Source organism: Oryzias latipes, chromosome 3 (genome assembly GCF_002234675.1).
Source record: "Oryzias latipes chromosome 3, ASM223467v1".
Taxonomy (NCBI): domain Eukaryota; kingdom Metazoa; phylum Chordata; class Actinopteri; order Beloniformes; family Adrianichthyidae; genus Oryzias; species Oryzias latipes.
The window spans coordinates 8,536,031-8,562,385 of record NC_019861.2 but is presented as its reverse complement, the minus strand read 5'-3'; the positions used below and the strand labels follow the sequence as shown (position 1 = coordinate 8,562,385).

The 26,355-nt window shown below is 38.8% G+C and overlaps 1 long non-coding RNA gene across 1 annotated transcript; it reads left to right on the top strand.

Annotated features, from left to right (window-relative positions):
- The first annotated feature begins 6,404 nt into the window (after positions 1-6,404).
- LOC111946743 lies at positions 6,405-7,873 on the top strand. Its single transcript, XR_002872485.1, has 3 exons — positions 6,405-6,453; positions 7,250-7,345; positions 7,835-7,873. It is a non-coding gene; the product is annotated as an uncharacterized LOC111946743 (long non-coding RNA).
- The last annotated feature ends 18,482 nt before the right edge of the window (positions 7,874-26,355 follow it).

Here is a 26,355-nt window from a genome sequence, read left to right as displayed (position 1 = left end):
AGCTTAAAAATGAGTGCTAATTTGTCTGTAATTAATTCATAGTTTACTCTAAATTGTCCTGAGGTGTGACAGTGAGTGTGCATGGGTGTGTGATTGTGGCCCTGTGACTGACTGGTAACCTGCCCAGGATGTTCCCTGCCTTCGTCCACGAGTGGGTGGGATAGGTTCCAGCAGCACCATGACCCCAAAAGGGACAAAATGGGTTCAGAAGATGAATGAATGATTGATTAATTGTGATAAATGTGATAATTTGACACCACTACTAATAACTGATATACTATTTCTGTGTTCTGAAGGGACCATGGTATAAGCAGTATAATGCCCTTCAAGTTGTCAATTATTAGAAATGAATGGACTCCGTGGTAGAAACTGTCCCACAAGATGAGGCCTCCGTGTCGTCATTTAATTTCTAAGTCACGGTTTATAGATAGATAGATATTCCTTTATTAGTCCCACAATGGGGAAATTTCCTTGTTGCAGCAGCAGTACAGTAACAGAGAGCGATATATAAAGAAAAAAAGAAAAAGAAAAACTATGGAGTCAATATACACACATATATAAACATACATTTCCAAAAAATTGCACAGGATGACCATATATCGGTTATTGCACTGGGTAAAAGAAATATGACAGAAACCGATGATGTTGATTAACGTGGTTCAATGGGAGCAGCTAAGGTTGTACAGTCTAACGGCAGCAGGTAGAAACGACCTCCGGTCTCGCTCCTTCAGAAGTAGTAGTAGAAGCTAGGAAGTAGTATAAAGTATAAACCGGGGCTAACATATAGCAATTCAACTTAGATAATAGTTGTAGATTAAAAATTAGATTAACGCAATTTGCTGTCTTAGATGACCCCACCCTCACATTCTCCTTACCATGACAAAGGTGGAAAGATTTCATATAATCCATGGACACCAGTGAAGATCACAAATCATTGAAGAAAAAAGGTTCAGTGCACTGCCTAGTGGGTCTAGATGACCCAACTCCCAATGTTAAAGTGCCTAGGATAGCCCAAGGGTAATTAACTGACTGTGATTAACGCGATTATTTGACACTCCAATTTACCCCGTGAGTCTCAATCAATGCAAAAATCCACCATTCTCAGTCAATCAATTCTGCTTATTTTACAGTAGTCTGTCGCCCACATTGACACCTTCATGTGCTCAAACAGAAGAGCCGGATTGATTTTTGTGCCCACAGCAGAGTTTGAAGCCCCACAGTTCTGTTGGTTGTTGCTCTGTGAAGATTCAGAGCGCAAAATGATGACAAACAAATCATTATCCCACCACAGGCTGCAGGGCGAACACTTGTACCTACATGATTGGACTTGCCCTTCTATTTCACCAGCAAATCGCTGGCGTGTTGTTGGGTTCACTTCATTTGGGCACGGCATGCTATTAAGGCTTTATTTGTATAATTTACCACTTCTAATTCCAAGGCTCAGCCATATTGGCAGGGACATTCGAGGCTAAATTGAGTGTGAAGATTGAGAGGAATAAATGTCTGCTGGACTGTGAGCTGACTGCATGCCTTCAGTGGGCTCTCGGCCACCGCGGGGACAAAAGTCTGAGCAGGATTTGAATGTTAAAGGTTGACTTAGCAAAGTCAATAATTGAGCTACTCTGTGGGACTTGGGACACCCCAAAGCAATCATCCAGTCCTTTTTGTTGTATGAAAGGAGACAGACAAGCAACCTCATAAGACTGCGGCACTTGTAAGCAGAACCACAAAAAAAACCAAAAAACTTTTGAAACTGAAAATAAATTCATATTTTAAATAGAAACACAAGTTTTATCATGTTATTCAGAAGCATCTAAAAACTGCTTTGAAGTCAGACACTTGTAGTCAGTTTTTTTTTTCTGTTTGTATTTGAAACAGCTTCATGTGATCTTTCCCTTTGTAAAACTGCAAAAGGCAGCGTTGCCTTTTGATAATGTAATATAGGGCAAGTATTATTATGCTAAAACAAAACAGTTTTTCTTGTTTTGAACAATTTATTACAACGTTGGCCATTTTATTTTGGCGTGGGGTATAGTGGTGACATGACTTCTCCCTGTTTCAGCTCAGCAGAAAAACAATTGGGGTGGGGGGCACGTGGAGATAAACAACTCAAATGAGTCTGATGTGGAGCTTTACACATCCAACTGATGTACATTGAGATAAAATATGTTTTGGGTCAATAATTGCACAGCTGGACCTTTTCCTGCAGCTGCTGTCTGTGTGTTGGGAGCAAAATGAGATGTAGAGCATTTTAGTGTGGAAAAGATTTTAAATACATGACACTAAGGAGGCATTTCAGAAAAAAAATTCCTTTTTTTCTCTTTAAGATCACAGAGAAACTGAAAATAATGATCCATACAAAACGATAAGACTGTTTGATTTATGATGCTTTCATGTGAATTAACAAGAACAATGGTTCAGACCACAACCTAGGGTGTAACAATTAATCGACTAAATGGATTTATATTCCTACAATCCAACCAGATTGATCTGTCCGAGTTCAGTTTATTAATTGAATCGACCTGTACCACTAAAAACATGGTACAATATAGGTGGATTCAGAATGAAATAAATCAATTGTAATCTGTATTAGAAATTATCATTTGGATTGAGCCATGACAGGTTTATTTTTCAATTTCATAAAAATGACGAAGTACATCACAGCGGACAACACACATGATCAGTCCATCATTGCAGTCCAATGTGTGGAAACACTGAATTTAGCAAAGGCGTGTGACCATGTGTGGTAAAACGTTCCCTTTGGATTATTTGGATGTGGAAAAACAACAGTTGTCTGAACTTTAAAAAACTGAAATTTGTACACATATGTAATTTACGCTTGATTATCTTGCAAGAAATGCAAGGAAGCTGGAAAACTTGACCTGTACTGTTCAGTATCAGGTATTTCTCTCTGAGTCACACTGGTTAAAATTTTGGCTAAAGGTGTCCTAGATCCATTTGAGGTCAGTGAATTGGATTGTTCAAAATGAATGAACATCAGTTAATGATTTGTATCGGCAACCAAAAACTGCAATACGGATTGAATCGTTTAAATGAATCAGGAACAGTAATACAGCATCAAGCTGGGGCGGCAGACCGCAGCCGCCTATTATTCACTGCGATTCCGGACTCTGACGGCACGTACAGACTGGACAATCATCTCGGTGGTGATGGCTTACCGTGAGGGACTCACCACAGAGCTGCAGCAGGAACTAGCATCCCGCAAGGAGGGATTATCCTTGGACCAACTCACACCCCTCACCAATAAACATGATAACCTGCTGAATACCCGGCGGCCGCGCAACCCAGGCTCAGCAACACCATGCCCGTCTCACCGTTTCTCCACCCAGCTCTCGAGAGAGCGAGACGTTTCCGGGAGAACCTCTGCCTTTACTGCAGCCAGCCAGACCACGTTCGCAATACCTATTCCAATCGCCACCCCTGACACTCGGTAAAATCAGTGAGTGAACCTGTTCCCACCTTTACTCTGCTGATTTTCTAATGCGCTGATGACATCTTTGACTCCTCCCTGATCAGCGAGTTCCACCAAAGCCACCCAGACAGACCAGCACCTCGACCCCGTGGTCTACCTCTGCGTCAGAGGGCCCCTCGCTTCCGGAACCGCTTGCAGGATGGGGTTCTGTCAGAAGCCAGAGCTCTCTCTCCCCCTCTGGTCACCGGCGGGAGCCATCCCCAGAGTTCTAAACAAACTACATCTCCCAGCAACCCCAGCACACAGTTTCTGGATGCCACACACCTGATTTTTGTTTGTAATCACTCGCAATACACTCAAGCACTGTACTTAGCCTCACTCGGTGTGAAGTACTGTTTGTACCACTCTGTCTGCATTACAGAGCGTGATATCAAGACCTGATCTTCTGATTTCCTGATCCCCTTTTGTCTCTTAATCTGTTTGCCTGCCGCCTGCCCCAAATCTCGGGAGGTGAACTTAGAAAAACAGCACATTACAAGAACGAATGAAACAAAACTGACAAAGGGCACAACCCTTGCAGAATTACAGTATTTTTATTGTAACCCATTCAAACAAAAAGGTTTCTAAATAGAAGTTAGAGAGAGAGTGGGATGTGTTCATTAGAGTACAGTGTTCCCTTGCTGTCTCGTGGATTTTTTTCAGGGAATGTTTTTTTATTGTTGTTTTGTTTAAAAGCACACTGTGTTCTGCGCCCTGATTGGCTGTTGACCTTGTCAGTTAATCTCCTCAGTGCCACATCTGCTGTACAGAACATGTTCAATTTGCCCTATGTACTGTGACAGAGCGCCTCTAGATGCAGCCACCTGCACACACACACACACATATACCCACGCAGCTTTTTCCACGCATTTTAACCTCTCACCTCATTTTTAGACATTTTCAGACACAAGGCGCTCCTTGGGTGGGTTTTGTTGAGGATGCACACTCAATGCGCTTCATCGGAAGGTGTTCAGAACCGCGAGTTTCAAACAGAGGTGACGCCTAGTCAGCTCTGTTAAGACCGGGAGCAGTGGGAGGAAATGACATCATCAAACAAATGTGTGGGAAAAACAGAATATTCATGTAAATATGATTTATTATTGTTTGTAGCCTTTTGGGATGTAGGGATTTATTCCTAAATGGTGTGGAATTATTCTGTGTATGAGGGGCCGTATAAGACATTATTTATTCTGAACCATTCACATTCATACATTCTTGCTCTCACAGTCATATATACTCTCTTTCGCATACATATATTCTCTTACGCATCCATATATTCTCTCTCTCACATTCATACATTCTTGCTCTCACAGTCATATATACTCTCTTTCGCATACATATATTCTCTTACGCATCCATATATTCTCTCTCTCACATTCATACATTCTTGCTCTCACAGTCATATATACTCTCTTTCGCATACATAAATTCTCACTTGCACATCCATATATTCTCTCTCTCGCATGCATATATATTCTCTTACGCATTCATATATTCTCACTTGCACATCCATATATTCTCTCTCTCGCATGCATATATATTACTTTACACATACATACATTCTCACTCTCATTGTCACTCTTAAAAAAGAATGTATGTATGTGAAAGACAAGTATATATGAACGTGTGAGGAAGAGTTTATATGTGTGTGTGAGAGAGGAGTATGCATGAAACGGAAGTTACTTTGCATGAAAAGGAAGGCACTTTGAATGAAACGGAAGGCAGATGATTTCTCGTGCTCTGATTGGACGAGAGGCCGCCACCTCCCATTTTGAACACTAAACCCTATCACTTGTACTGACTCATAACTATTAAGGTTACACAACTTAAATGTCATTTTGTAGTTGATTCAACTATAAAGTATTAAGCTCTATCAAGATTTTTTCAAATTTAACTTAACAGTGCTAAATATTTTAAAGCTTATTTGTATCTGGCACTCAAAAATTTTAAGATCCGTGAAGTAGCGTTATGACGTCATCACGTACTGGTGGGAGGGTCTTTCGTTTTCTCTACGTTAGCTCAGGTGGCCATGTTGGATTTGCCGAATGCGAGTATGCGACGTTTGAAATTGAAAGTCGAGCATTTTATTATTCTGCAAAGCGTTGCGATTTCGTCCCGCTTCAAGACGCCCCAACCTCGGGTTTTTTTTTCATCCGCCTCATCGCTGATGGTGCCGTCTTGTCTTCAGCCCTGATTTAATTTGGTAAGTATCGTTCATGGTTTATGAATGAATGCTTTAAAAATGCTCTTATACTACCGTAAATGTGGTTTACTGTTGTTTAAACATATGTGTGTTATGATTGTTTTAGAGATTAATGTGGAAATGTATACATGATTAGTTTGTCATAGCAGACGTATGGCGAGCCAAACCCAAAATGCATTTCTGCCCGTAAGTTACGACAGTGATGAGGTTTTTTTTTTTTCAGAGGTAGAAATGATCTGTTATGCTGCAATCACACTAAACATGATCCGCGTGTGAAATTCGCGTTGGAGGCCTCTGTCTGTGGCTAAAGTTTGCTGCTGGACATTTGTCCAAAAATGTCACTCAAAGCCTCTAACGGTTGTGTGGGAGGAGCTACCGCCAACAGTTTTAAGCCTGGTTGCTACATGGAAGCATTGGGTTTTGAATGCAGCTTTAAGCTTTTATAAATCACTGATCTCCGTTATAAAAAAGGTTTTTGTAAAAATAAATTAATCAACGTGCTCGTGTTGTGTTCAGGTACCGAACTACAGAGTGTTCAGTGTTTCACCTCCAGGTAGACGCCAAGGCCAGCAAGGTAACTTGTCTCAGTTATTTGTCTAGAGCTATTTTAAAAAAACAAAAAATGCAATAGGTTGTGTAGTGCAATAAATGTTTTTTGATCAGAATATAATTGAAACATTTTTTAACATTGAAAAATCTCTCTTGGACTTTTTCAGATACTGAACTTCAGAAAGTTCACCAGAAAGTCACCATTTCACCAGAAAAGAGCTGTCAGTGGGTGAGTTTTATACTTATTTAATACATTCATCCTGAACTATTACCATTATTAGATTTATACGGCAGCATGGAAACATTTATGCACATTTTAACTAGCCAAAGGTCTAAATAGAGCTGAAATTATTTACAATTTAACTAAACATATTTAGATTGCAGGCTGAAGGTGGCACAATGGAATGGAGGTGCAAGTTGTGTTCTGTTACTTTGGCACTATGCAGTACTACATATAATACTGCAGTACTACATAGCCAATATTCCAAAGTGTTTCCACTGCCATGTATGTGGAGACACTTTGGAATATTGTCATGTCTTTATGACAGTATATTACAATAATAAAATGATGTTGCATTAGCACCATTCCATCATTTGAAACCATGAAAACTCATCTGTCAAGATCTGAAATGGATTTATGTAGAGTAGATGCAGTCAGAGGAAATTGTGCAGTTTTTACATGTTTGTGTAACTTAAAGCTGCCCTTTTCTGAGACCAAGTCCGCCAAAACAGACAGGAACTGGCCAGCTTGGTTAGGATTTATGACCTCCAGGTGAATTTCTAATGTGCATAATTCAAAAACGGATAACAGCTGTAAGAAGCCAAGGTGTAACTTGCCTTCAAATGACTTTGGGTCTTTGACCTGAAGTGGATCATGACATAAACACTGTATTGTCCTCTTACTAGAAATAGACATCTAGAAAAGGTATAATTTTATTATTTCTTAAAGTTCCTTAAATAAATATTGGAAGTGTTTGCTCTGCGTTTGCTTCAATGGTAATGGATATTTCTTTTTATTCTTTTAGGACCAACGTGATGTGAACATGAGACAGGCACTTGTCCTCCTTGCACTTCCTGTTTATCTGCATGAAGATGCCTCCAACTTCTTCAAGACCTGTACAGTAAGTGCACACGACTCCCTGTCAATGGTTTTCACTAATCCTTTAATATTGATTGAGATTTTATTGAGTGACATAATAAATAGGGCAATTGTTTGTAGTTTGTATACTGAGTGATATTTTTAAATGGTTTTAAAACTGAGACGGAAGATGAAAGGCGAACATCAGGGACTCCTGATTGGAAGGAGTGGAGTTTCGTTTACCTTTTCTGCTCCTGATCCATCATTATTTGAATAAAGAAAAATGAAGCTTTAGTCTTAAATTATTTTATAAATGTCCTCCTTCAGAAAAATGCTAAAGAACTTTTTAAAAACACAATTTTAATTGGAGTTGGTCCTTAAAACATCATAGCCAGTTGATTAAAAGCTAACAGAATGTTAGCATGAAAAGATTCCTGTTGACAGATGGCAGGAATGTCAGTTTTGGACATTAGTGTGATGAATATCTTTGAGGGTCTGAACTCATCTGTGTTTTTTGTTTTGTATTTTCCAGAATACCAGACCTCACAGACACTGCTGTGGGTATCTTCTCAGTTGTCGTGGTGACGCTCCGGATGCTGCCGTCAGTGGTCCCACACATCTGGCTGACTAATCTCTTCTAACTCTTCGGGGACATCTATGCTCTGGACCTACAGCACCCCAAAAAACTTGAACTTGCCTTCATATTTATTCAGAATGCTGTCTTGAGCCTTGAGGACAGCAAACCACTGAAAGGACATTTATTGACGCTGAAGAATGTTTCGTTGAGTGAGTCTTCCAGAATGGACTATTTGTTGGTTTAAGTGTTATGTAACTAATGTGTTTTGTTGTGATCATTTGCTTTTTCTGCCGTAAAATACAAAACCAACTCTTTTTGTCAATATGTTGTGTGGCACTCTTATAATGCAGTTTTATTGCACTTATTGTTTCTTCATCCTCTTGATATTTGTGCTTTTTTTTAAAGAGCAATTAAAAAAAGTGTATTAAGCAATCACTATTGTGTGGCCTTCACGTTTGTTGGTTTTTATCAATGTTAGCCTTTAAAATGTAGTGGGGCAGTATCAATATCTCTGTTTAGAATACATTTTAAGCTGAAGAATTTTAAATATTTTCAATGCTACACATTTAATGAGTTAAAGAATTTATAAAGCATTTGAGTGAATTTTACATATTTTATGAGTTGAGTAATATAAAAATATAGTTAGTTAAAGCGTTTTTTAGTTGGAAAATATTAAAAACTTTAAATAATCTCTCTTTTATAAGTTGAGGAATCTTAATATTTTTTATATGAAATAATACAAATGTAAACCAACTGACAATATGAATTTTAATAAATGTTAACTTAAAAGTTTTAATAATATAACTTAACTGTTGCGTAATCTGTTACAAAATAATTTTTAAGTTCAGTCAACTCGCTAGGGATTACAGTGCAGACGCTAACATGAACAAGCAAGAAATCCCAAATTAACAGACTTGTGTTGTGGAAAGGTATGTTTTTCAGCTAGCAGGAATAATCAAAGTACCCGTTCTCTGTTTCAAAATGAGATTGCCACAAAACCGTACGTTATCTCATACTGGAACAGCTTTGGATGTAGAATTCAGTGGGAAAAGGTTTGGACCCTGCCACAAAAGTATTTCATCACCAATAAAATCAGAGAAATTTCTTTCAAAATTCTTCACAAATTTTATCCAGTGAAACATTTCTTTACTAAGTTTAAAAAAGATCTGGACATAAACTGTTCATTCTGTCATTCCTCACCAGAAACTGTGCCTCATCTTTTTTGGTTTTGCTCTTTCACTCAACTATTTTGGAAAGATGTGATACATTTTATAAGAACTCATCTATGTGAAGATTATAGATTATTTTACGAGCATATTATTTTTGGATATTTTACACAAGAAAGACTTAATGCAGAAAAAATATATGTAGTTAATTTACTTATAATTATGGCTAAATACTTTATACACAAGTGTAAATATGCCAACAAAAAAACCGTGTTTTATGTTTTTCAGAAAGAAATGGTTTTGTATGTGAACAGTATTAAATCTTCCACTAACAAAAAAGCTGTCAGAACAGTTGAAACATGGTCTCTCCTGAAACTTTAACAGATTCCTTTGCCTTATTATTTTTCTTTTCTTTTTGCATAACCTGTTTTACATGGTTATCATTATGTTTTTTTGTTCATTCTCATGGCGAACGTGAAGATTGTATTTTGCACACAGTGGAGTTTTGTGTTTGGTATTTTGTATGTGCAAGATATTGTTAATAAAGTTTATTTTTTAAAAAAAACGAACCGGCAAGAAGTAGCCACGGGGGTCCTGCAGCCATCGGAACCTTAACAAATATTTCATCTCCACCTCACTGTTGCCTTTTTTAAGAAATGACAGCTGGTTTTCCCACATTTATATGTAGTTATGGATCGAAAACAAGAGGAATTTGTTTTAATGTAAATGCGTGTTCCAGCGTCTACAGGAAGTGTCGCCCATAATTCACGCAAAGGCTCATGGGGGCTAGGAATAAGGTGGATACGGATTTTCTGTTTCGGTGGCACTTCTATTACCATTATTGGTATTTGAGACATTCCTTTGTGTCTCTAGAGATGCAGACAGATTTGTGACCACTTGAAGTGAAGATAAAATATTTCTTAAGGTTCCGATGGCCTTCTTATTGGTTCGTGTTAGCGTCTGTTCAAAATGGGAGGTGGCGGCCTCTCGTCCAATCAGAGCACGAGAAATCATCTGCCTTCCGTTTCATTCAAAGTGCCTTCCTTTTCATTCAAAGTGCCTTCCTTTTCATGCAAAGTAACTTCCGTTTCATGCATACTCCTCTCTCACACACACATATAAACTCTTCCTCACACGTTCATATATACTTGTCTTTCACATACATACATTCTTTTTTAAGAGTGACAATGAGAGTGAGAATGTATGTATGTGTAAAGTAATATATATGCATGCGAGAGAGAGAATATATGGATGTGCAAGTGAGAATATATGAATGCGTAAGAGAATATATATGCATGCGAGAGAGAGAATATATGGATGTGCAAGTGAGAATATATGTATGCGAAAGAGAGTATATATGACTGTGAGAGCAAGAATGTATGAATGTGAGAGAGAGAATATATGGATGCGTAAGAGAATATATGTATGCGAAAGAGAGTATATATGACTGTGAGAGCAAGAATGTATGAATGTGAGAGAGAGAATATATGGATGCGTAAGAGAATATATGTATGCGAAAGAGAGTATATATGACTGTGAGAGCAAGAATGTATGAATGTGAATGGTTCAGAATAAATAATGTCTTATACGGCCCCTCATATCTGTGTTTTATAAATGTATTTTCTTTGTAAATGGTTGTCAGAAATGGCCAGAATGACAAGAAAATGCCTAATCAGAGGACTATTGAGAATTCAGCCTATTGGGAGGGGCTTAGACTATATGAGAGAGAGAGGTTAGTTGCCGAGGGAGGGCAATGAAGGAAGACAGGAATGTGCTCCTCTCCTGTGTAATGCTGGTGAATATATGTAAAGTAATTTCACTGAGGATTATTGCATTTGGGAAATTGTGGAGAAAAATAAACCAGTTGCAATTGGAACACGACTGGCCGGATCTGTGAAACACCCATCCTCGTCACATGTACATAAACCTTTAATCATGAGTAGATCTTTGTTTTACATTCTATAAAACTGGACATATTTTTCTATGAAGATTTGAACTTTGAAAGATTAAACAAGAGGGAAAAGTGTGAAAATGTCTGTCTGAGTGTGTAGTGAGGAATTTTACAGCCTTAAAACATCTGTAGTCCCACTTTGTGGTTTTCACCGATCGCAGGTTCTTTAAAGAATATAACTCCTCCGATAAACAAGGAAACACTGTTATAAATTCAATCTCAATGTCATCCATCCATCCATTTTCTGAATCTGCTGAATGTCTTTCTTGGTCATGGGGTTGCTGGAGCCCATCCTATCTACTGTTGAGCAAAGTGGGGTACACCCTGAACAGAAATATCACAGTCTATCGCAGGGCCACACACTCACACCTTGGGTAAATTTAGAGTCACCAATCAACCTGTGAAGGAGGGAGCTGGTGAAAACCCACACACGCAAACTCCACACAGAATAGACCCAGCTGGAATTGCACCAGGATCTTCTTGCTGTAATGTGAAAGTGCTTTTCCCTGCGCCACCCAAACTTTTGTTCTGTAAAGTCATAAATTTGCCTGAAGCAAAGTTAATGGTGATCTTTGACATTTTTTACTGCTATCCATCTGGATCAATGACTTTCCAGACCTATACATGCAATAACTGTCATTTTCCCCATGTTCTATAATAAATCTGTTTATCAGTTGTATGTCTAGGTTCAGAACCACGTGTGTCTGGTGCATGAAATGTAAAAGGTCGGAAAAAGCAACAAAGAGACAACGAGGAAAGAACACAGCACAACAGATTCTAACAGAACATTTTTAGAATTATTTTATGATGTATGTAAGTGAAATATGAAATGAGAGATTTATACATCCCTATCCTGATTCGTGCAACCATCATTCCTTCTTTAATTAATTAAAGTGGCTTTCTCATGATCCACAGCTTAAATATGCAACCATTGGGCACGCAGCTTATTATCTGATATAGTGACTAAATACAAGTGAAAAAGAGAGATGCCTAATTTTTGAGCTTGGAGCCACTTTAGCACATTTCTACAAGAAAATGGAGCAACAGATTTAAAACGTTCCAATTAGCTCCACAAGAGCCAGCTTTGTAAATAGAAAATCTTTATAGCTTTAGACTGATGATACAATCGCTTTGACCATCTTAATCTACTTAACTTGTTAAATCTGTGGTGTTTTCTTATTTATCTATCTTAATTCATGGGGCTGGTGTACTTTCCACTAATAATTTTTTTTTCTTTCAATTCTTCGTACTAATCCTGCCTTAGCTTTTGTTTTGTTTTTTTAAATTCCAGCTTTAAAAGAACAGCTATTCGGTGCAGCTTTTTTTTTTAAGCAATAAAGCTGAAAAAGCTACAGGGTATTTTTACTTTACTATAACTTGCTAACTGATGCCTTTCAGAACTGTCATTGAACACCAAAAAATTAACGATCTTCCAAGTTCCATTCTGTGACCTCAATCTGAAACTGATAAATGCAAATGACATATACTATAATTTTAAGTCTCACTGCGATCATCTTTTGATCTATTAGAAAAACTAAATGATCTTTTAATTATCATGATACTGTTTGTAGCCAGAATCCAGAAATCCTGTGTAATTGGGCAGGGCGGCCGTAGTTCATTAGAAATTCTCCTCTGAGTTGTGGGCAGGACTGTTGTAGCGGAGAAAGCCCGCCCCCACTTCCTGTCGCCATTGCTGAGAGCTGTCTGTTTACGCGCTCTCCCACTAGGCTATCGGTAATGTTAAGCTGTGTTCACACTGAACACCATTTGCGCGGCAGAAGCACCCAGTTTCTATGTTAAGTCAATAGTTCAGATGCGATCTAAGGTCCTGCAGCGTGATTTGAGTGATGGGCGCAGTGCAAAGGTCTGGCAGCAGTGCGATTTGAGTGGCGAGATTTGGGAAGCGTGCTGAGCAAACAATTAGGGACTCAACTTTGACGATGTTTTCAGTGTTTCAATCAGCGGGTAGAATACACATCCAATATGGTGGATCAATCCAATAGTTCTCCTGAACTTCCATCCATCCCTACATTTACACGGCGTTAATACTTCCAATAGTAATGGAGGGGACGAATGGTTTGAAACCCCGCCGGTTAGCCACCTTAGCCTTCAGTCTCGCCTTGTGTAGACCGAGGCGAGACTGTGTACTGTACATCCTGCTCGGCACCTGCGGTCTTTCCACCTAAGCTCAGATGGAATGACATGACGGAGTCCAGACATTTTTTGTTTCCTGAGCGTCAGTATTGCTTGTCTTGGAAATACCAGCCTACTAATGCTGGCTTGCAATAGTAGATCGAAGAGAGTAAGTCTCCAAGGCCCCAAAAAGTACAAAAGATTCACACACAGAGCAACATACCTGTGGGCTCGCGCAGGCGCAATAGAAGCAAAATGACCAATGGGGAGGATGGGGAGCCAGCCTGCTCAAGCTTTTTGAACTTAATGATATTTTTCTTATTTTAATCAAGATGATAATAAAAAACCTCCCCCAATTTTACTCTTCTTTTTATTTTTTTCCTCTCAGGTTAATGCGGGACAGCAAGCCTTCAAACTCGGTCAGAGAGAGACGGAATAGACCATGGAAGCAGCCATCTTTCAGACACATCAATGGCAGTGAACCTCAACTCACTGGGATAATCTCTGAATGATCGTGTGAACCCAAACATAGAGACGTAACCATTACTAATACTCATTTTTGTAGACCTCTTCAAAATAAATAAATCTGATCTCTCAACATCATCCATGTCTTCCATGCATTGTAAATGAAATAAACACAGACACCGCTCCATGTGGCGATCAGGTTAAGAACAGTACCTGGTAGCTCCTCCCACATGCGGCCAGGGCGTCAAGCTTATGAGCACTTTTTTGTACTGGCAGAAAATTCTTTTATCATTCATAACATTGTTTTAGATGTTTTTATCATGTCTCTAAGGTCAAAGAAATGAAACATCAGTAAAACTCAGTATTTTTTTTGTCTAAATCATGATGGGTGTGTCCAGACATTTGGGTTGCTTTTCCTAATAAGGACTTGCCTTTGGGATAACTGCATCTCTATTCTAAACCGTACATTTTATGTTGACTCAAGCTACTTTTGCAGCTTTGGGGGAAAAATACTTCTTGTGATCCCCAATAAGAGGTGCTATTTTTATGAGCTGCATTGCATAACCAACCTAAATGCTCTGGCTGTGTTTTAGGCTTTATTTACATAGTTTTACTGTCAGCTAGTGTGGTGCTTCATGCCTCATGTGACAGTCAGAATTGTCTTGCCTTCAAACAAAAACCCACGTTTACCCTACAGAGTTTTGCTGCTCTTTGTGTTTGCATGACAGCAGTCTATTCATCAGAGGTTGTGTGTTTTTGTGGAGCCGTGCTTCAAAGAGATTGGAAAAATACTTACAAAGAATATCTATTGATAGTGCGATTCTGGAAGCACAGTAAACAAACTGTAATGCAATTTAAATAGCTTGCCAGGTTTGTCTCCAAAGAAGGAACATTTGTGATGATGAACAAAGATCCCCTCTTTGTTTTTTTCTCTTCTCGTTTGTTTGCTCTCTCTTCACTTTATTGCACTGCTGACACATAACAGCTTTCCACTTGCCACCAACTCTACCAGGAAATGCGGGTCAACGCAAATTTCTACAACCATTTTTTGATTCTTTGTACACAATGTGCCAACCATTAGAAAAATGATCAATTGTGGTTTGTATAAATGACACCCAGTCAGCAGAAAAAGAACTGCTTTGACATTTCCCACCAAGCTAACTGTAGGCGGCAAACAAGCGCTAGTAAATGCTAGAAAAGGAAGAGAAAACGGGCCCCTCCCTGCTCGTCCAGTGCGAACACCATGGGCTTAAATATGTGTTCAAGAACCCGACTTCAGTGCATTCTTGTGTGAACGTAGCATTGATGCTTGTGTAGCTTCATGAAAAATAGAAGGAATCTAGTATATTAAATAACCATAGCATAAAGAACAAGTCAACTAAACTCTTTATATATTTTTGAAATCCTACATTTATTGAATTTTTCATTCTCTGTGTCCCTTTGAAACAATTCCGCCAAGCCGTTTCTTCGCCTGCTTTGCTGTCAGTCGGAAATACTGATAAACACACCTACAGTGCCCTCTAGTGGTCTTTTCTTTATATAAGTCACACCTGAGTATAAAGGCTGATTTCCACTCGTCTGTCTGCAGTGCATCTCTGTTGCGTTGCCAAAGAAAAATAGACTGTAGTAATCAATCAGAATGTCTACATCACCTCTGCCATGCCTGCGTTCCATGTCCGTCCCTCCACACCACAACACAAGCTTTACACAGAGACACAACGGAGTCTATAGAAATTAACTAATGGTCGTGAGATGGACTCCCCCTCACTCGACGCAACTGAGACGCACCGCAGATGGACTGGTGTAAATTCGGCGTAAGCCAAACTGTGACTTTTCTTTCGAGAAATACAGTATTTGTCTTTGCCTCTGTGCTATCATGCACCTTCCTTTATTCTCAAATCAATCTAAGTGAACTGAGATCTCCAAACTGACTTCTTCTTTCATGCAGTTTTTTTTTATGTCTGGGAAAAAAGCTTAAGACGATTAGAAAGATTAGAAAAAAAGCCACATTCATCTTTATCTTTAATATAACGGACTCTGCATGACTTCAGTTGTCAAGACCACTGGGAAGTAAATGCCCACTTAACCTACGTGAAGCACAGCACTAAAAAAAAATAAAATAATCTTCCCCTAATGATCAGACCTTTTTTTTTCTCAGAGGAATTTCTCCATTTGGACATGGCATGAGACATGTTTTATTTAATAAAGTGGACTTTCAGATTAAATTATAAACTATTTAAATGATGCTGTGCTGGCAGAGTCGTAGCTCTGTCATTTTAGCATGAATTACTATGCAGAGATGTTGACAAAAGCCATTTTGCAAGGTCACTTGTCACAAAGAATTTAAGGGAAACCAAAAATGATTAATTGACCAAGAAGTCTTGGTAGAAGAAAAGGCTCGGGGAGCTCGCTCTGCAGGCTGCTAAGTAAACAAAAAAATAAAAGACAAGCTGACAATTTAGGAATTTTTAAAAAACTAAATACAACTTTTTTTTCTCTACAATCAATTTTGCATGTGCAGTATCATGATCGGAAATCATTTGACTTTTTTTGATTTTCCTGGAATCAGTCTAGGATTTATTAGTTTTTTTCCATACTGTGCAAACTGCCCGAAAAAAACTTTTAAAATTTACCTACTTTCACATATCGATGACATTAAAGAGACATTACTTGACCCATATTCGTTCAAAAAAGGAACATGAAAAACAAAAATGATCACTTTATTACTGTCTCAATGAATATAAGAAAATTATCAAAAGATTTATGATAACTAGGCTGCTTTGTCATACGATAGCTCCTGCCAGGCTACTACTAGCGCCGCCGCAGAGCTCTTTGATGTATGCCGGCATTTGGGCAACTGGCTGGTCGGTTGACAGACGGCTGATATTGTAGTTTAAGGTCGAATAGGAATAATATTCAGGACTTGTCTTTTATTAAAATTTAGCAGTCAGTTGCTTTACATTCGAAGACTATAAGGATACATGCTAACTGACTAGCCGATCATTTATCCTGTTATTAATTTACGTCATAGATTTACAGCAGATACCTTCACATTTCTGTCTGTGTGTGTCTCATTACATTGCATTGAAGACACGGAGGATGTTTAGAGAACAGATTTATTTATTTTAAAAAGCACAGAAGCATCCATCGTATTCACATTCACATGATGATCTGGTACGCTCTCCGGTCATCTTGCTGCAAAAGCCGCTTCCTGCCGCTACTTCCGTGTCTCTGTGAGCATTCAATAAGGGTAAAAATAAAAGCAAGAATGGTCGATCTGTTATTGTCTCGATGAAAATCTGAAAAAATATCACATTAAGCTGGCTGCTTCGCCTAAAGCACTTACCTTTAGCTCGTAGCATAACAACAATAGTAGTACGTCACGTTTCCCAGCATGCTTTGCTGCAAATCATTGGCCAATCACCGTGTCCCTGTGACCAAGGTCTAACAACAAGACCAATGATTGGCCAATGATTCGCAGCAAAGCATGCTGGGAGAACTAAACGCCTGACCTCTGATTTCATCTAGAAGATATAAAAACTGTGTGATATGTGTTCGTTGTGGTTTCAAGACGTTTAACAGGGAAGACTCATTGTGCGCTGAGACACTCTCACTTTAACACAATGCATCATGGGAGATGTAGTGCAAAACTGCCGCAGATGCCAGACAGACTCGCTTCTCTGAGCTTCATTGTTTTGTTCACTAGTTCCACGGTCTGACACCGGAGTCTGTGGAAAGCTACACATGTTATTTTTGTTGGAACTGAGCGACTTCATGAGCAGAATCAAAAAAAAGGAAGTGAAGACTTTAACCACTTCTGATTGGTCAGACTGATGACCTATGATTAAGCTTCCAAGAATGATTGGTGGAGATGGTTGAAGGCGCGGGACTTTTACGAAAACAGAGCTCAAGCTGTGGCTAAATCGCGGTACCGTCATTGTTATCAAAGTGTCTTTAATAGAAGCTAATAAACACAAAGAAAAAAGTATTTTATGATCTTTCATATTCCTAACTACTCAGAGTTTTATTTGGGCCTGTATGGATGAACACAGAGCTCATGTCTTGGAGATGGTAAATGTTTTAAAATCAGTGAAAATGGGTAATTTCCCATGGCATTTCTCACGGCACACTAATGTGCCGCGGCACACCGGTTAAAAGACACTGCTCTAGCCTTGTCGGCCCCTGGGCAGCTACACTGCCCAAGTGTCCACTTAAGCCAATGTAGGCAAACACAGGTGGGGCCAGAGAAACTGCAGACAAGCCCACATTTTCTGACGACTTTTAACCCTTGTGTTATCCTAGGCACTTTAACATTGGGAGTTGGGTCATCTAGACCCACCAGACAGTGCGCTGAACCTTTTTTCTTCAATGATTTCTGATCTTCACTGGTGTCCATGGATTACATGAAATCTTTCCACCTTTAACCACCTTTTTCATAGGGAGAACACGTCAATGTGATAGCACAATGGTTAAACCATTTGAGACCCACTTGGCCTTGCAGGCTGGGTTGTTTTTTAGGACATACTGTAGTTTTTGCAGAACGGCAAAAGTTCATCAGAAATTTGTGGGTGGATCAATTGGTGCAGAGAAACCCCACCCCTACTTTCTTTCTCCCATAATTGAGAGCTGTTTACACGCTCTCGCTAGCATACAGCCCCTCACACCTCTATCCTGACATTACCATTGCAAAAAAAAGAAAAAAAAAAAAAGAAAAGCAAACAATATTGGAGCTACGCAGCCTTGCAGTTTAATGACAGATCCCAAATTGGACAAAGACATTATTACGTCATAACTACGATCTTTTTCAAACTGCAGTTTTTCTTTTGCTCCTGTTTTTCACAAGGGTTTGAATAAAGGAATACTTAGAAATAAAATGTTACGCTGACTTGTCTTTAGAATTATTTTCGATCATCAGAAAATATATTAAAAAAACACAAATCTTTTTAAGAGGGAGAACCTGCACAATTGGTGGAGGATTAAATACTTTTTTGCCCCAGTGGAATCCAACACAGTCAAGATGATTCCAAAAAGGCAAAATTGTTTAAAATGAATCTAGATCATTTGTTTATGGCTGTAAATTGCTTTCAAAAACATATTCAAATGTGAATAAATGAACTATAGTTAAGGATTAGATTTTAGACGGAATGTCCGAAATCTTTTTGCCACTTGGATTGATAAAAAATGTGGATGTTAAACCAATTCAAGGGATGCTGAGTTAGACAATGCTGTTAACTGAAGGAAACCAAAGTTTCTGCAAGAGCAGCACATAAACTTCAGTGTAGCTGAGTATCCACATGATCTGCACTGTGAAGCTGAAAGACTGCAGAAAGCTGGTAAAGTTAACAAGGCCTCTCATTTGAGAAAAATACTAAAATGAAGAAAATCAGCTTCATTTACAAAACTGTATGGATGCTAATGAGCCAGCTATGCCTGGGATACTTGGTCATCAAAGTCTTGTACTTGAAAAAAAAATGTATGTGAATTTTACTGAAATGTCAAATTTGTCTGGCAAAGATGGGACATGTTAACAACCAACAGATCTGCATTAATAAAAAAGGGAACATGATTCCTAACAGAAATCCTATCGTGCCTCAGAAACTATGAAGCTTATTTTATTGCGCCAATAAAACAGTAAATAGGTAAAGCTTTTTTTCACAAATCAAGTCACATTTCAAATGTATTTTTCTACTTTCTGCCAATCTTCAGATTAAAATAAATGTTTTTATGTTCATCAGAGCTCTGAACACTTGATATTAAATCTGTACTTAGTTAAAAAATACCATGTAAATCTATCTATCCATCTATCCATCTATCCATCTATCCATCTATCCATCCATCCATCCATACTGTATATATATATATATATATATATATATATATATATATATATATATATATATATATATATATATATATATATATATATATATAAACTGTATAGTTAGTTTTACTTAGTTTTTTGAAATGGCAGCTGGATCGGCAGCTCTGATTGGACGATGTGTAAATGTCTCTGGACTGCAGCCGTCCATATCAAGCGTGTATAAAAAGCGGGACATTCTACACCACTGGTCATTCGCAACTCAGATTTAGTGAATGCCATAATATAGTCTTGTCAATGTACAGATGTATTCATTTTTAAACAATATCCCTCCAAAGAAATCCAGCAAGGGCAAAGCCCCAGCACCCCAGAAAACAAAGGTCCAAGTGGTCCAACCACACCAGGAGCCTTCATCGGATGAAGAGCATCAATGAATCAATCCAGCATCAATCCCCACTGATGCGCAGGAACATCAGTGGCTGGATTTCACTCACATGCCGCTACAACGACCCCTGGAGATTTGTCGACCTTGCACAAGTGGTATTCTGACAGTGGCAGTGGGACGGCAGCACGGGGGCGAGGGGGTGGAGGCATTTTGGAATGTGTGATCATAGTCTTACGTGGTGAAACAATACAGATTACACGGGAAAACAGCAATGCATTATTATGACCCGCAGCAGTCAAGTATGTGATTCCATGGCCCATGCTGACCTAAACGATGTAACATACGATGTGACTCAGCTAAAAAACTAACGAAACCAAAAAAGCCTTTGCGGGGGATATCCAAAGGAAGTCTTGATATCCTTATGGGATGGCCACGTGACCAACGGCTGGGAGCTCGATATTTAGCAATTTTCACCCATAATCTGGGAAAATTAACTGATCTTTAGCGATTTTGACGAAATTTCACTCGCATGCCCCTACAACGACCCCTGGAGATTTGTCGACCTCGCAGAAGTGGTGTTCTCCTTTAACTTGCACATTTTTAACGGAATACTGTGACAATTAAATGCATGGACAAAGCTGAACAAAATGATATGACATAAAAAAATGAACATTTGAAAAATGTGGAAAAGGAAAATCCAAAACTTTACTTATCCTGTTACTTCTGAAACCTACGTAGATCTGTCTGGTATCCCCAGGCCAACAACTCAGTATGTGATTCCAATCAATCAACAAACAATTTTGGCACTTTGATCCCTTTTTTTTTACAGTTACCAAGCATAAATTAAGATTACTTCAGAAGAAGGCTATTCGCTGCTTTTATAAAGATTCCAGTCTCATTCTAACTATAGCCAAGAACAAAAGCTGCTCAAGGACAAGATTAAGGACACACATAACGCAATTATTTGTAAAGGGATTCTCCCTCAGGTTTGAGGCCATATCCAACATCTAATGATTTTTTTTCTCTTTTGTTATTCTGTCTGACACTGTTCAAATACACCAGGCTTTATAATTCCAGGCTGATCAGCTCTTTGACTGTAGGAAAAAGTACAAATTATCTGGGGATTAAATATTTGTTCCTTGCTGAAAGGTGCACTAACACAAACATCAGCGTATATGAACCAGCTGCAGGAGTGTAAAAAGAAAAGTCTCAATTCCTGCATGTTAATTTGAGCTCTGTGCTTTGTCTGTAAAGGAGCACAACACCATTAAGACTCAAACCAGAACATTAAGCTGATTTGGCTTGGTTTGCTTCTTCCTCCACTCAGTTTGAACCTTTATTAACACGAACAAAGTGCAGCTTGTCTGTGGCACTTGTTTCATTCGCCTCTTATCCATTCTATGGAGGCAGTGCAGCTATTCATCAGAGCACTATAAGTGTTCATTAGAAGTCAGATTATTCATCTATTCTCCCATTCCTGTACTTCTCATTTGATTTTCATCAGTGTGGTCTTGTTCCATTGCTCTCTCCACCCCCCCTTAATTAGCCTCCAAGCACACACAAAGAGAAAAGTTGTGATAATGAAGCAAGAAAAAGGGAAATTCCAATTTGGAATACAGCTAACACTTCAGAGATGCGCAATTTCATCACCAGTTCAGGCCCACACTGGAAGTGCAAATGTGATCATTATGCGTAGATTTAAACTGCAAATGTGCAGCCAAATTGGACTGTAGTGATCAGGTTTAGGGGGAAGAATTCGAAAGTGATAACATAGATTTTACTTATGGTGAAAGAAACCAAATTATCTTTCAAAGTTTTCATGGCCAATTAAAAGAAGATCATTACAAGGACTGAAAAGTAAATAAAAGAATGACAACTTGAACAGGAACAAATTAGTTTTTTAAATACTTTGCAAAAAAACAAAGATAACTTGCAGAATCAGTGAGACAAAGAAAACGAGTGTCAGACGGTCCTTTTTACTTGTTACCAACAAGATTGTGAGTTAGCGTAGTCACAGAAACATTTGTTGTAGTGGTATCAGTCTTTTTTTTTAATGTTGCGAAAAGGAGTTACAGGTATTTGAAAATGCTAAATAGCTCATTTATAGTGTGTCGATGCGTTTTTTTTTTCATGTTACTAATAAGATTGGGATTTAGTGTCGTCACAGTAGTTTCTTTTAGCAGTATCAGTCTGTTTTTTACCTGTTGCAAACAAAGTTGGGAGTTACAGGTATTGGGAATATGCTGGTGTAGCTAATGTGTAGCTATGGTGGATGTGTTTTTATGTGTTACTAATGATGTTGGAAGTTAGCGTAGTTAGAGTAACATTTGCTTTAGTGTAATCAGTCTGTTTTTTAATATGCTGCAAAAAAGGTTGGGGGTTATAGGTATTGTGAATACACTAACGCTACAAACGTGGCTAACGTGGCTAACATTTAGCTGTTTGTGACTCTTTTTTTTTCACATATTACTGAGAAGGTTGGGATTTCTGCCTGATATGAACTGCTATTTTATGAACTATTATTTTGTTTTTATTTATTGTGTGTTTTGCTGCCGGACAACTGAATTTCTTCCTTGGGAGATCAATAAAGTTTTTATCTATCTATCTATCTATCTATCTATCTATCTATCTATCTATCTATCTATCTATCTATCTATCTATCTATCTATCTATCTATCTATCTATCTATCTATCTATCTATCTATCTATCTATCTATCTATCTATCTATCTATCTATCTATCTATTTTCTGTATTTTTTTCCTACAAAAAATCAAGAAAAAATTTCTTACAAAATGCATTTATTAGTTTTGCATAACAATAAATAGAATTGACCTATGTAGGTGATCTGCTTTATAAATTAAAAAAAAATATTAGCTGCCAAAAACTTTAGATACTTAACACTGGCCTGGATAAAAAAATTAACTTGCACATTTTTTTTCTTGCAGACCCGATTGTTACAGTGGGGTGATGCCGTTTTAAGTTTGTTGATAGATAAGATGTGTTACATGTGGCATACGCTATCTTTGTGTACATGCTTACTGTTCATTACTTAATAGCATCTCGGAGGAAACTCACAGCTAACATTACTTTCGCCTCTGCGCAAAGTTAATACAGTGGTGACCGGGGGTTAGCCCCCGCCTATAGCCACTAAGACTCATGGGAAGTGTGAAATCTTGTGTGTTGAATTCTTCACCATCACTGAGAGAGCTATGAAGATAATTGAGGTTCATTTTTTTATGCTGTTTGTGTGTGTTCATAATAAATGGGTTTTAATGCCGGAAAGGAGATGGAGCAATCTGCTTGTCCGCCTACCCCTCCCATCACACATCTAAATGTTCCAGACTGTGCATCCACAAGAGCTCTCATCCAAAGATAATCAATTGAACAAAAGCATTTAATTAGGAACAACTGAGTACTACGTATCCTCTACATTCTTTTTGAAGCTGTTCTGTAACACAATTCTTCAACGTTTGAAGCTATTTCTAAAATAAAGTGTATTTCTTTTAGACCAGGGGTCGGCAACCTTTTTTACTCAAAGAGCCATTTGGGACCGCCCCTAATAAAAAAGAAAGCACCTGGAGCCACAACCCGTTTTGACATCATTATATATATTATACATGTATATATTATTCAAGGGTGCTCATTACGTCGATCTTCAAGGACATGAGTGTAGATCGCGGGCCATAAAAGATAAAAAAAAAAAAAGTACTTCTTAAAAATCCACCAGCCAATAAAAATCCTCACTGAGAAGTACGGGCTGAAGTTATGGTCTTATCGCTGCATGGAGCGATGTGTGCATCAATGCATGGTAGACACAGAGAATGTGGAGAGATCAGGTTTATTATTTTGAAGAGTTCTACTTGGTAATCATGTTTCCATGTTTGAGTTCATAAAATCAACCCAGGGAAAGTCTCTGCTTCAACTCCCGCAGGGAAAGCTGCGTCTGAATCTGACACCCGTGTTTGCATCTATGACAGAGTTTAAAGCCAAAGCCCCTCCCCCGCCTCTCTACCTGCTTTTCCTCTCTACCTGTTCACCCGTTCATATCCTCTGCAGCTGAGATTTGTTTCCTCCGCGCTCCTCAGTGTATTCTACAAAGAGAGCGCAAAATACGGTGATAGCAGGATGACACGATAGTCGGGGCGCTCCAGCGAAGCACAAGGATGAAAGAGCCGGACGCAGGTTATAGCGGGGATAAAGCGGGTTAAGCAAATGAATGGAAGAAGGCGCTCCGCTGAAGAAATATTCAATATTGTACACATTTTATTATTAGTCTGAACTATTTTTTATTTAGAAAAATATTTTATTTTGCTAAATCAGTCCAGTACGAAAAAAATCATCAACAAAAGCTGTGTTGGGCGGCTTTTGGCTGGGTCTGGCGGTTTTCAGATGACTTCTGGGCTGGAAAACTGGGACTCTATCTGGCAACACTGGCGCGAACTTTCAGTCTGTCATCAGCGAGTTGGTCTCTGCCCCACGGCACGTCAAGTTCCCGGCAGAAGATCGGAGTGTTTATTGAAGCCGCCCCGCGTGTCTCCTCCTGCTACCAGCTCTGCAGGTCTCGCCCGATAAATACGAGCTCATCAAGGAAGCTGTTTCGTACGTGGCACGCGCTTCGTACCAGCAGCGCCTTTGAAATGCCATGAAAAATGAACAAACTGAAATAAAATTTAATTATTATAAAATACTCATTATTTTCCAAAGTCACAGGGAGCCACAACAAAAGGATGAAAGAGCCACATTTGGCTCCGGAGCCATGGGTTGCCGACCCCTGTTTTAGATAAAATTGGGTAAAATAAAAGTACTCTTTGACAATTGTATGGTTTATTTAAAAGATAGATATTAAAAAAGGTTATAATCTATTTTTGTGTCCTTCTTCTAATACATGATTTTTGTTTGGTGATCATGAAGAAGTTGAAGTTAACTATATTTTCTCTCTAATTTGGATGAAGCCTCCCTGATTTTCCAAAAGGATCAGCTGCAGTACGTTTATTTAAAGCACACAGTGAATGGGTGATACAAATCCTAGTAGGAGACAAACTGATAAGAGGACTGATTGACAGTTCATGGGGGGGTGTTGCTATGGGATGATTTATCTCCAAATTGTTGCTACGGGGTTCACATTGAGGGAAGATAATGTCATTTTGTTCCTAATAAGCTAATGGATCCTAAATCCATTTTTTAGCTTGCATATGAGCGGAGCACCATTGCTCTAATGGTGATGCACATGCTCGGGAGGGAGAGAAAGGCAATGAATGTTATTTGAGTTTAAATCCTCTCTAACCTCAAACATGTGGGGGGGATTATGGCCTTGCATGTGAATGCTTCAGCATTGTCTCTGTAGTTAACTCAGCTTTGGTGTTCACTCTTTCTTCAGTGGGATTAGACTGTGTTAGTTAGAATTAAGCAAATCTACAGTTGGTTTGGGAAGAAATCCAGTATTTTTCTTTGATACCTTGATCCTAACTGCCCGTATGGGTGGCTATCTGCTCTCTGCGGGCAAAAAAAGAGCAGACTTGTACAGGACACACAGGGTCGATACTGTGGATTTGGGTATTGATTTGATACCAAATAATTACAGGGCTAGTTTTGCCGATACCAATGCTGATACATTTCCTTAAATTGTTGTATTATAGAATCTGAATCGGAACTGGACATAAAGTAAATTTAGAACATTTATAGTAATAATAGAATAATAATAAGAAAACAGTAACTTGTGCAAAATAATAATAATAAAAAAAATCTAAGTATAACAGCATCACAGACAAATATTTAACAAAAAAAAGGCAGTAATAAAATATCAAAGTCAATGGTGAAAAAAGTAAACAAAAGCTACTGAGCCCCCTGGGGGCCAGTGGTTGAAAAGAAAAAAAATCTGATAAACTTTGGGCACGGATTAGTAAATCATGCACACCGTTCAGTAAACCGTGCGCACAGTTTAGTAAACAGTGTGCACGGATTAATCAATTGTGCTTGTACTGTTGCGCAATCGTGCGCGCACGCACATTGCATGTGCATGTCTCTGAGCAGAGCAGATGGACTCTTAGCTTAGTGTTTGCAGGGTTGTGAGGATGTTTTGTTACAGTGTGCGCAACAGAGGAGACTTCGGACCGCAGTTCATTTCCCTGTTTTGCCTGACCGGGCAGATGGACTCAAAAGAACCATGTCTCCGGGAAAATTTGTATCTCTAGATAGAGGACGGGCTTTTGGGACAGGCGGAGGCGGCTTTCAAAAAAACAGACGAACCGTGCACACAATCATGTGAATTTGTGTTACCATTCGGGTCCAGACAAAATAATGCTGATGGTTATTCCAATTTAAGTTGATCCACGGCTAAATCGGTTATTTGCATGGCTAATGTTGTTAGCACGTATGTATTAACCTAATCCTAACCCTTCTTCCGTGTCAGTTGGGCCAAAAACGGTTTGTGCGCGCACGATTGCGCAACAGTACGAGCACAATTACTAAATGGTGTGCATGGATTAGTAAACCGTGGGCACGGATTAGTTTATCAGGTTTTTCTCCTTTTTAACCACTGGGCCCCGGGGGACTCTGTA